Below are 12,490 nucleotides of genomic sequence, written 5' to 3'. Positions count from 1 at the left end.
TGAATGGGGATCAGATACACAACACCCTCCAGTCTACACTTTTCGTTGACTTTCCAGAGACAGGGCTCCAATGGCGTCATGGGGACTACAACTCCCACAATCCCTGAGGCAGGGACCACACGTGTGTGGGGAAACACGGCACTGTACATGTACAAAATGTGTGCGGGTTTTGGAGCATGTGCTTTGGGTAAATATGCTTTGCGGAAAGTTTTTCACACTGTGATTGGCTGGAGGAGGAACGTATTTACTCATAGTATTGATCTGTTGGGGGAGGGGGTCAAAGTATCACTACATCCATGTAGGACCACTCTCCATCCCCAATTCATTGTAATGGTCGGAATCAACTAATGGGGAACGAAGAAGGATCTGATCCATTCTCCCAGATTGAAGGTTCCTCTTCTGTCCAGGATCTGCCACCTCCCTTTCTTTCCTTTTGTTTCATTCTGCTGTTACATTATTCACTTGCAGCAACTGAAGGGAAAGGAAGTGAACCCAGAAAGGGTGCAGAGTCTAACCAGGGACGGGAAGTGGTGGCATGGATCTGTTTATCAGTTACTCCATGGGAATGGGGAGGGTGTACATTAGGGGGTAGCAGAGTCAGAATGGTGGGAGAGAGTAAGTGGGCTGGAGGGTTACAGCTTTGAGGGAAGAAAGGGAAAAAGAGTAAGTAGAATTGTCTGCTCTGAATTTCTAACATGTACATATTCCTTTATACAGGGTGCTAGATGGTGAAGATTTGCAGACTGAAATCTCAAAGTCATGTGCAGATCATGATTAAGTTAACCAGCATTTGAAGAAGCAAAGACAGAGAATCACTCAGCCAAAATCCTGCAACACTCTCATCGCAGCATTTTCGATCTCTCTGCACCAAATGGACTGTGAATTGTACAAGACAGCAGCTCCCTACCATCTTCTCAATGGTAACGAGAGATGGGGAATAAATGCTGGCTGAGCCAGTGATGCCCATATCCTGGAAATGGTTTCTATCTCTAGTTGCTGAACCCCAGTTGATGTTCCTGCAGGATGATGAGGGACGCTGAGTGCATCCTCCAGGAGGTAGCACCATCACATTACCCCTGCCTACACCCACACAGTAACACAGCAACATCACTGGAACAAAAGGCAGTGAAGCCAAAGGAGAACTTAGATATAGTTCTTCAAGGTAAAGTCATGAAAAGGGATTGGAACACAGCAGGAGACTGAGCTGGATGGTCAGCTGTTTCCCATTGAATGGTGGAGCAGGATTGAAAGGCTGAATGGTCTCCTCCTGCTGCTATCCCCCAGGTCTGTATATAGTCATGGAGCCTGGGCAGGAAGGAGTTCGCAGGGATTCTCCAGGAGATTGCACTTCCACAACAGTTTTCAGTGAGGGATGGTTTGATGGATTTTATTTAACATTTATCTTTAACAAAAGGTTTGTAAATTTTGGTTTTAAAATGTTGTAAAAGTTATTTTGCACAGCAAATAAAATTAAAGAAAATAACGTAAACTGTCTGAATATAACAGTTTTAAAACTTTCAACCCTTGTAAAACAAAATCCTGTCTATTCCTGGACACAATCACTTTCCAGCTACTCAAACTCCAGGGAAATATTCCCTCCCTGTCTGAACCTTTGGTTTGATTTAACTGCTTTTCAGTTCTCGTTCTGTTAGCTGTGAAGCATTCTTTTTCCCCATTTCTCCGACCCAGAAATGTGAGCACAGCAATCTACCCACCATCAAAATCATCAGTACGCCATTTTGCTTTTGGTTAACATATAATCACCAGCAGTGCAAATGTGAGGACTGCAGATGCTGGAAACAAGAGCCTAGATTAGAGGGATGCTGGAAAAGGCCTTTTGCTGAAATGTTGATTTTCCGGCTCCTCAGATCCTGCCTGACCTGCTGTGCTTTTCCAACACCACTCTAATCTAGACATATAATCACCAGCAGTCAACCATTTGTGTAACCAATTGAATATTTCCAAACAAAGCCCATTTCGGGCCAAGCAAACCATTACAAGTGTCAGAATGAGAAGGGACTAAATCAAAGTAGAGTTGTGGGGAGGGGGCAGCGATGGAGATAAAGCACTATATCCCCTGCGGTGCCCACTTCTATCTAAAGGCATCGAGAGCATTGATCCACACCACATGCTCCTTTTCCAAGGACACCCTTCTGTGTAGCATTTATCCTCAATCATAGAATAGAATCCCTACAGTGTGGAAGGAGAGCATTGGCCCATCAAACCCCACCGACCATCCGAAGAACATCACGCCCAGAGCACTCCATCACTGTAACACTGCATTTCCCATGGCTGATCCACCTAGTCTGTACAATTCTGGATCCTGTGGACAATTTAGCACTACTGATCCACCTAACCTGCACATCTTTGGACTATGGGAGGAAACCAGAACACTTGGAGGGGACCCACACTATCATGGAGAGAATGTGGGAACTCCACACAGGCCGTTGGACAAGGCTGGACTCCAACTTTGTACCTGATGCTGTGAAGCAGCTGTGCTACAATCACAATTTAAATCAAAACAGATGATCCCTGCTCATTGTCACATTGCTGTTTGTGGGGACTTACTGCCCAGAGAGACATCCTGAGGTTCAGAAAGTGGCAATGTAAGTTCAGTCACCTCCAGCCCAGTTAATGTGGTTAACAACAACATCAATACTCCAACAGTGTCATCATGTACAAGGTCCACTCCTGACTCTGATGGACAGTAACATCAGAATCAGAGTCCTGCAGTCCACATGGAGCAGGGGGATGACCACTTCCCTGTGAGCACTCACTGGGCTCTCAATCGTGTTGAAGACGCAGCAAATCTCTTGTCACACAGAGGGGTGAACAGCTCCTACCCAGTGTGAACACGCTGGAGTCTCAGGGGGTGGGATGAATAACTGAATCCCTTCTCTTCACTGATCATCTGAATGAGATCTGCCTCAGTAGATTGTGAGGTCGAGTAAATCCCTTCTCATACGTGGGGCAGGTGAACTGCCTCTCTGCAGTGTGACTGTGTCGGTGAGTGTCCCACTGTTCGGGTGAAGTGAATTCCTTATTCTGATTGAGCCCGTCCTCCTATTTCTCTCAATTATCATTGACAATCTCACACCAGAACTTGTTCCAGAGAGTGTTCCAGAACAGGCAGAATGGTCAGCTGCGGCTGGTCACCTGACTTGTCACTGGTCCTGAAAGGTTCACTCTCCACAAATGCTGCCAGATCTGCTGAATTTTTCCAGCAATTTCTTTTATTTTTTTCAGTTTTTCCCAGCATGTGCAGATGTTTAGTTTTCCAATTCTCATCTTGTCTGTTGCAGAGGAGTTTATTGATGAAATTAGAGGGTTTTGAAAATTGTACGTTATGTCACACATCAGCTGTGATCATCATGAATGGCAGAGCAAAGTCGAGGGGCTGAATGGCCTCCTCCTGTTCCAAGGAAAGTTTTCCATTGTCAGCTTGTGGTAACATTTCCCGTCACTGCTCAATTCACCTCCATGTCGAACACATTGTTACTGACTGAACAAACCTCCTGTGTTTGAAATAAACTTACTAATGTTCAGTGGCTCCCTCTCCTGCCACCCGGGTTTAACTCTCATCATGGAATACTGTCGTGTATTACTGCAGGAATGCCCACAAAGACTAATCCTGGAGTCTGTATCCCCTAGGATCCACAATCACCTTTTATTGACTTCTTCCTATTTCATTCTGGCTATTGAACTCTTGGTTTCAATCCAATCTCCTGTCATGCTCTTCAACATGTCCACATGGGTGGACTAGAGGTAGCTGGGATTTAATGAAGGGAAGTGGGGATTAGGCGGAAGCATGAGGAGCGGTGACAGCAAAGACAGTTCTCATTGTAACAGCAGAGTTTCTCCATGACCTAGTGAGTGGTGAGGCAGCTGAGTTTGTGGGCGGAGACAGTTTCAATCAGGGATTTGGTAAGACACTCAGACATTGACCTGTCCAACTGATTGTTAACTCAGACAGATAGAAAGAAAGATGCACATTTAGATATCACCTTTGATGATCTGGGGCAATGAAACATGCTTCCAACCCAAAGATTTCAACCTCAAAACTCTGAAAACACAGACACAATGCTTTCTGTTTGTACCAGGCTGTCTCTGAGGCTCCTCTTTTCTTGTGAAAAGCGTTTCGACCTGTTCAGCCTTTCCTGGTGATTATAATCGCTATGTTCCTGTGAGATTTGTGACTGAACCTTTATTTTCCTCTTCCTTGTGAGTGATGAAAGTAGCAGAAACAGTTCCTGACCTGTGAGGGGTTTTGATTGGAGTATTTATATTTACAAATCCATTCCCACCCTCACATACAGTGTGAAATTGATGTAAAACTGAAGGAAATGAGTGAGTGAGCACCCACAGAATCATAAAGGAATCATATGTATCTGAGTTGAATGAACAACAATCAAAACTAGTTAGAATCACAGAATCCCGTGGGTGCAGAAAGAGTTTATTCTGCCCATCGAGTCTGCAATGACCTGCTCACCCACCCTACCCGCATAACCCCACATTAACCATGGCTAGCCCAACCCACCTAAATTGCACACTGCGACCATGTTAGCATGGCCAATCCAGTGACGTTACACATCTGTGGGAAGGTCACAAATTACATACAAATGCTGAGAATTGTGGAAGATGGCTCACAAATACTAGACTCTGACACAAATGCTCTGCTTTTCAAAATAAAATCTGGGGGACACTGCAACCGGAAAAAGTTCTGATTTTCTTAGGAGGAAGAGAATTCAAAACTCACGCCACTGACCCAGGGGGCGCAGTGAAAGTTACAGAGGTCTCGGAACCATCAGAAATGTAAGAGGTTGTGAGCAAGGTGGGGGTGAGACAAGGACACAAAGACAGTCTGTCACACGGGGGAAGGCAGGAGAGGTTCAACAGCAGAAATGGTCGTCCCTCAAGGCCATGGAGAATGGAGTTAGAGCTGGGAAAGAAACAAGGAAATAAGGTGTGCAGCTGCCAAAGGAATATGTTAAAAAACAGATTATAAGAGCATAGAGGGCAGAGTTCAGTCTGAAATCTTTGCTCGCAATGATGAGTAAAAAAGCTGTAACGCCTAGGGAGTTGTATTTCAGCCAACACTTACCCAGGATTGGCCAAGTGTGCTGTCATTTTCTGATAATTTTTTTTCTGGCATTTGTAGTTCAAGTCTGATGACGCTAGTAACTTTTCAATTTGGACTGGAGTTTAAATTTCTGGAGAAATGTCAAATAAATCACATTGATCACATTCTGCACATCTTAGTCCATTACCCTGCATGTTCCAGTATTTCAGTGACATCCATGTCCTGCCGGTGGGACAGGACATACAGGGATGGTGACGATGGTGTCAAGGACATTGTAAGCTATGATTCTGTGCGTATGACTGTGTCGGCTTGTTGCTTGACTTGTCTGCGTTCCAGCTCACCCAAGAAGATGTTGGCAGGGTGAGACAGTACAGTTGGAGATCCTCTGCTCGCCAATTCCTTTCCTTTTTGTTTTTTTAGAATTTCATTCTCTCTCATTCTCCCCTTTGCAGACTCTGACAATCATGACAATTTTTTTTTTAAAAAACATGTCTCTATTAGAAAACCAATCGAGGAAAATATATTATTCTTGCATCAACTGCATTTTTAAACAAAATCCATTGTGTTCAATAAACACTGTCTCATTTTTTCCTTCAATTCTATCAAGTGAGCTATTATATTTTGTCCCTCAGTTTACCGATCTTAATAAATATCCAATCAATTTCAGAGCAACATGCTGACAAAGTATTGAAACAATTTATCTGTTTAGGTTTTAGCATTAGTTATAACGTCATTACAATTACAACAATTGCAGAATAATTGGTCTGGGTAACAAGTATACTGAGGTTTACAATTTAATTTATTGATTGTTTGAAAGTTGGTACAATATATCCTTTTTTCAGGATTCTAACAGTAATTGTTAAGGCATTTGTACGACAATAATTATAGTATGCTTTAGTTTAGTTTTGCTAACAACTACAGTGATGTTTATATTTGAATTTAATCCAATCTTCCATAGTACCTATATAGTAATATAAAACTCCATTTTATTTCCAATCAACACACCTACAAAAGAATCCATTATTTCTGATGCAATGCGCACTGTTCAAAATATGACTTTTGCTCATTTGAATGATCTGTGTAATCCCAGCCTTATAAATTTAGAAAATCCTATTTACTTTTCCCTGCAACAATTCCTGTTCATTTTTTGCAGATAGCACAGTCAAATAGCAAGATGAAATTTATCATTATTCTTAAGTATGCCAGTAGAATTTTGAAAATCTCTATGTTGCTAATATATAATAATTGTTCATTTCAATCCATAGAATATAGAACAGTACAGCACAGCCCTTTGGCCACGATGTAGTTCAGACCTTTTATCATACTCTAAGATCAAACTAACCAACATGCCCTTCATTTACTATCATCCATGTGCCTATCCAAGAGTCGCTTAGATGTCCCTGATGAATCTGAACGTACTACCACCACTGGCAGTGCATTCCACACACTCACCACTATCTATAAAGAAACTATCTCTGACATCTCCCCACAACTTCCCCCATTCATCTTAAAATTATGCCACTTTGTGGGGAAACGTCTTTCATTATCCACTCTATCTATGCCTCTCATCATCTTACACAAAGCTATCAAGTAAACTATCATCCTCTTTCATTGCAATGACCAAAGCCCCAGCTCTGTCAATCTTTATTCATGAGACATGCCTTCCAGTCCAGGCAACATCTTGATAAATATCATCTGCACCTTCTCTAAAGCTTCCGCATCCTATGTCTTATCAGGTGATCAGAACAGAACACAATATTCCAAGTGTAGTCTCATCAGGGATCCACGGAGCTGCAGCATAACCTCGTGGCTATTAAACTCAATCTCGCCACTAATGAAAGCCAACACCCTATGCACCGTCATAATAACCCTATCACCTTGGATGTCAGCTATGAGGGATGTATGGACGTGCACCCCACGATCCCTCTGTTCCTCCACATTGTCAAAAATCCTGCAAATAATCTGAAAATTTGCATTCAAATTTGAAATTCGAAAATGAATAACTTCACATTTTCCCAGGTTGAACTCCATCTGCCACTTCTCAGCCCAGTTCTGCATAGTCAATGTCCTCCAGCAACGTACAAAAGCCTTCCACACTATCCACAACTCCACCAACCCTCGTGTCATTGGCAAACTTCCGAACACACCCTTCCACTTCCTCATCCAAGTCATTTGTAAAAATCACGAAGAGCAGAGATCCCAGAACTAATTCCTTCAGAACACCATTGGTCACCGTGCTCCAAGCTGAAAACTATCTATGCAATCTCACCCTGTCTTCTATGGGTCAGCCAATTTATTATCTAACCAGGCAGGTTTCCCTATATCCCATGCCTCATTACTTTCTAAATGAGCCTACCATGGGGTACCTTATCAAACACCTTGCTAAAATCCTTATACACCACACCCACTACTCTGTCCTCACCAATGTGTTTGCCACAACATCAAATAATTCAATGAGCCTTGTGAGGCATAACCTGCCACTCACAAAGCCATGCTGACTATCTCTAATCAATCTAAGCTTTTCCAAAGAATCATAATCCTGTCTCTCTGAATTCTCTCCATATATTTGCCCACAACTGATGTAAGACTGACTCATCAATCATTCCCAGGATTATCTCAATTTCCTTTCTTGAATAAGGGAATAACGTTTCCCACCCTCCAATCATCTGTTATGACTCCAGTGGACAGTGAGGATGCAAAGATCATTGCCAAAACACAGCAATCACTTGCCTCCCTTCTCATAACAAACTATGGCCCAGGGGACGTATCTATCCCCATTATGTTTAAATGTTTTCAGCACATTCTCTGTCTTTACATCAACCTGTTCGACCATATCAGCCTGTTTCATGTTGTCCTCACAAGGAAAAAGGTCCCACTCACTCGTGAATACAGAAGCAAAGTACTCATTAAAGACCTCCCCAACCTGCTCAGACTCCTGGCACAAGTTTGCTTCACTATGATGCATATAAATGTGGAATTATGTCTCAGCACTGAATTACTGTAAAGATATTGCAGTGTACAATCACTCGACTACTTTGAATATTGAACGGTATTTTAACTGAGAAAACACAGTTGAATTCATTTGATTATATTTCACTTCATGCTAACATTTATTGCATTTAGGACAACAATAAGAGTTTCCTTTTTACATATATGAAACTTACTTAAATTAATCACACGTTTATGTGAAGAAAATAGAAATAACATCTCCTTGTTCCTTCCTTTATCAATGACTGTTCATTTTGAAATTGTGGAAGTTGTACATTGTTGAAAGGAAGGGAACTTGTCGTCAGCTGAATATTCACATTGAATGACTGATGTATATTTAAAATTAAAGTACAATGATCATGCAGTTTTGTCAATTTGTCTTTCAAAGAATTGCCATGAGATTCCTCTTTATTTAAGACTATCATTCATTTATTCTATTGTTATTGTAAAATATTGTTTAATTTCCAGTCCATTACACACAGAAACCAACGAATTAATTCCCAATCGAATTACAACAATAAACAGCTGATTAGTTTTCATTTGTGTAACCACATTAAACATAATATTGCAGTCCTGCCGTCCTGAGTGGGAACATTATGAAAGGAGCCTGTGGAGCTGTGGCATTGTCTCTATTACTAGACCCGAGGGAAGGTTTCAAATCACACCTTCAACACAAATATATCAAGAGCTATCTGAATGTTGATTAGAGAGTACCTAAACACAGATTGAACTGCTTTTCAATCCAACATTAGATCTGCTTTTATCTATTATATCAATCATCACAAAATCTGATACTTATTTGTGTCAGGTTACCAAGAAATATGTGTTGGAAAATTCGTTTTAGCCACTTTGCTTTTACAAAAGACTTACATCTGTCCCTGTTTTCTCTAACTGAAATAAATCTGAAGAGGATTTTCACTTTTACGAAAAAAGGGGAGGTGTTTCCCTTATAAATTAATGCCTCTTCGATTTACCCCTTTTCAGTTTCTGTAAGGTTTCATAATAAAGCTTTACTTTCGGATAGTGGGGAGACCTGTATCTAATTCTGTCGCTTATAAGTTCCTGGAGAGTATTTGAAAATGCTGCAGAATTAAAGATTACGATGTCTAAGTAATGAGATTGATCTTTTATTGTTGCAAAGGGGCAAGTCCAAACAATTGAAACACTTTAAACATTATTCTCTTGTGCTATAAATTTGAAATAAAGTTGATATCTTCTTCAGTAAACTAACGAATGCTACCACCTATCACTTGTCAGTCAGCTGATTATCTACTTTGTAACTAAATGTTGTGATTCATCTAAATATTACTCTGTCCTTTGATCAAAGTGAATTTGTAACTGTTGTTCAGTTTATGAATTGTCAGAAACTTGTTTTTATTTTCCCATTCACCTGTTCATTTTGACCGTAAGATTGAAATGCTTTGAAAATATTGGAGTTTGTTCATTTAAAAATAAGGTTTGCACATCTCTCACATATCTCACTTCTTTTATTATGATTCAAGAATGTTTTCTGGTGGAATTCTAGTAAAGACCAAACATTTGTTGGCTTCAAATAAGGTCTTTAACATCCAGTTATCCATCTGTTGTTAATGTTTCAGCTGTTACATTGACATTGATTAGGTACTCATTCAGAAAGATCAACTGACAATTATAAACTACTTGCAGGATTATTGAATTGAGAAAAAGATACAGACGTGGAAACATTTTTTAGAAGGAATTGCTTTTTCATTCAAATATGTAGGCTGTTCAAGCATTCTTTCACGCCTTCCATTGGTTTTGTTGTCGAGAATGTAAATTTATAATTCATGTGAATTTTAATGTGTTCTGTATTTTAAAATTTGTATCAGATTTAAGAAGAAAAAGAGGTGCAATTAACATGAAAACTTCAGTGAATAGAAAGCACAGTAAATTAAATTGACAGAGGTAACTTTTAGTATTGTCTCTGAATATTCAGTCAAATATTTCTAATGGCACGAGCATTGTGCCGGTAAAGCACAGCAGGTCAGGCAGCATTCAAGGAGAAGCAGAATCGACGTTTTGGGCATAAGTCCTTCATCAGGAATCTTTTCGATACTCCTGCTCTTTGAATGTGCCCTCACTTTTCCAACACCACAGCTTTCCTCACTTTCTCCAAATATGCTTAATGAACATGAACTGAAAATGTTAGCATCAGCAGTTAAACAAGACCAAATAAATGCAAATTTTTTTACAATATTTATCGTGAAAACTTGTTTGAGAACATGCAACAAATCAGATCGAACAACATCTCTTGCCGTTAGAACCCTTGGCCATTCATAATAAAGAATAACCATGCTTTGAACAACCAGTATGGTGTATAACGACTGAACTGAAATACCAGAGGACAACTATTACATTTATTGAAGGGAATGATAACCAGATCCTTACTGTGATAGTGGGGATTGATCTCAGTAACAATAAAATTTTACTGTGATTATTCCACTGAACAGTAATTAGATGGTCGTGAAGATCTTTGTGTGGCTTTATGTGCAGTGTTTTGTTTGAACATTGATTTCAGTAACATTGAGATATTTTACAAGATTGACAAGTGACAGTTAAAGATAAGTTTTAAATGCAACATTTAAAAAAATTGTCAGTTTTGTTTAGCAAAACACAATTCTAATTATATGGAATCCCTACTGTGTGGAAACAGGCCATTTGGCCCAACAAGTCTACACTGACGGTCCAAAGAATAATCCACTCAGCACCATTCTGCTCTCAGATTACTGGACATTTACCCCTGACTAATGTACCTAACCTACACATCCCTGAACAGAACGTGCAGCTTAGCATGGCCAATGTACCTAACCTGCATATCTTTGGATTGTGGGAGAAAACCAGAACATGCAAACTCCACGCAAACATGTGGCCGAGGATGGAATCAAACCCAAGTGCATAACACTGTAAGACAGGCGTACTAACCACTGATCCTCTGTTCTCAATGCCCAACCCCATGCAAGAAGTGAGTTAAGTGAGAGACGTGCAAAGTCAAATTTCAAATGAACACTCTCTGATGTTGCCAAAGCATATCAATCTTGCATTCAATATGAATAGGTGAATGGAAAACAAAAAATAAAAACCCCTGACAAAGCATTAATGTACAATAATGAGAAAATTAATGTGATCAACGGGCACAACAATATTTACGTGAATTGCATTGTTTAATTAAAAATTTGGGAATTAGCTAACTTAGAATAATGGAAATTGACATTTGTTTATTTCACTGATGAAGAAATTTACTTGCTTTTCATCTTTGTAACACTGCAGAATAGAAATTGATGTGCCTGAAATGTTTGAATTAGCTTTTTCCAATTAAAAAAATCAATAAAATTAGATTGACTTCTTCAGCTTTAAGACTGCAACAATATCAAATACTTTCCAGGAATTTAGAACCAGCAGAATTAATTCATTTGGTTGCTTGGGAACTCGAAGAGAATAAACAGCAGATTCTGTGAATTAGTCATTCAATGTTATTATTCAGCTGAAGGCAATATCCCTTCTTTGCAAAAATGCTCAACTTCGAAAAATGCAAAATGCATTGTCATTGCTAATGAAACAAAATAGAAATGTTAATTCTTTTTCATTTGACTTAACAAAACGCAGGAATTTTACATGATATTGTGTCATGAAAAATACTTAAATCTTATTATGGTTAGAAATATAGTAAATGTTCGCATCAAAGTGAAATATATTTAAATGAATTCAGCTATGTTTCCGCAGGTAAAATAAGAATTAATATTAACAATGATTGAGAGATTGCACCTTACAATAGTTATTCATGTAAAGAACCATAATTCCACATTCATAGCATGTACTGGATTGAATAATTTTTAGGTTTGAGCAACAACTGAATTATAAAATTCGACAAATGAATTTAGAAACAATGAGAAATCTCGTTTTGCTATGTGACTGAGGAATATGTGCAAACAAACCGGAATTATTGCAATGAAAAGTAATTGCCGGTTTGTGAATTTAAAGTCTGTGGTTACGGAGATCATTCAAATAAGCAAACATTAGGCATTCACAATTAATGTTGGATGAGAAGTCATTGGATCCATTGTGGGAAACTTGACCTGAAAATAAAGTTTCATATTGCAGTGTTGGTACTTAGAAACAATTGGTCAAATTAAAATGTGAATCTCACTTTACTTGTTCAAAAGATTTTCTCAAACAATTGTGCAATTATTATTATGACAATGACTTGATAATGTTGTTATATGAGCAATTAAAATGATTCATTATATCAAAAACACTTTGCTGTTATGTTGATAGGATATTTATTAAAATTGGTAAATTGTGGAATTAAATATAGTAACTAGCTTTATGAATTGAAGAAAAAATGAGCCATTCAGTGATTATGGAAACTTTTTTTCTTTCATTGCTAAAAAATGAAGGTAACACAAG

At 39.2% G+C, this 12,490-nt stretch overlaps 1 long non-coding RNA gene across 5 annotated transcripts in view; it reads left to right on the top strand.

Moving 5' to 3' along the window:
* LOC140468573 (uncharacterized) overlaps nt 1-1,489 on the top strand; it is a 30,618-nt gene extending 29,129 nt beyond the window's left edge. For all 5 annotated transcript variants that reach the window (XR_011955702.1, XR_011955697.1, XR_011955699.1 and 2 more), the window contains one exon: nt 718-1,489. This is a non-coding gene — a long non-coding RNA (uncharacterized lncRNA). The remainder of the gene's footprint in view (nt 1-717) is intronic.
* The last annotated feature ends 11,001 nt before the right edge of the window (nt 1,490-12,490 follow it).

This window comes from Chiloscyllium punctatum, chromosome 47, assembly GCF_047496795.1.
Source record: "Chiloscyllium punctatum isolate Juve2018m chromosome 47, sChiPun1.3, whole genome shotgun sequence".
NCBI lineage: Eukaryota > Metazoa > Chordata > Chondrichthyes > Orectolobiformes > Hemiscylliidae > Chiloscyllium > Chiloscyllium punctatum.
This window is presented reverse-complemented; position numbering and strand designations above follow the sequence as displayed.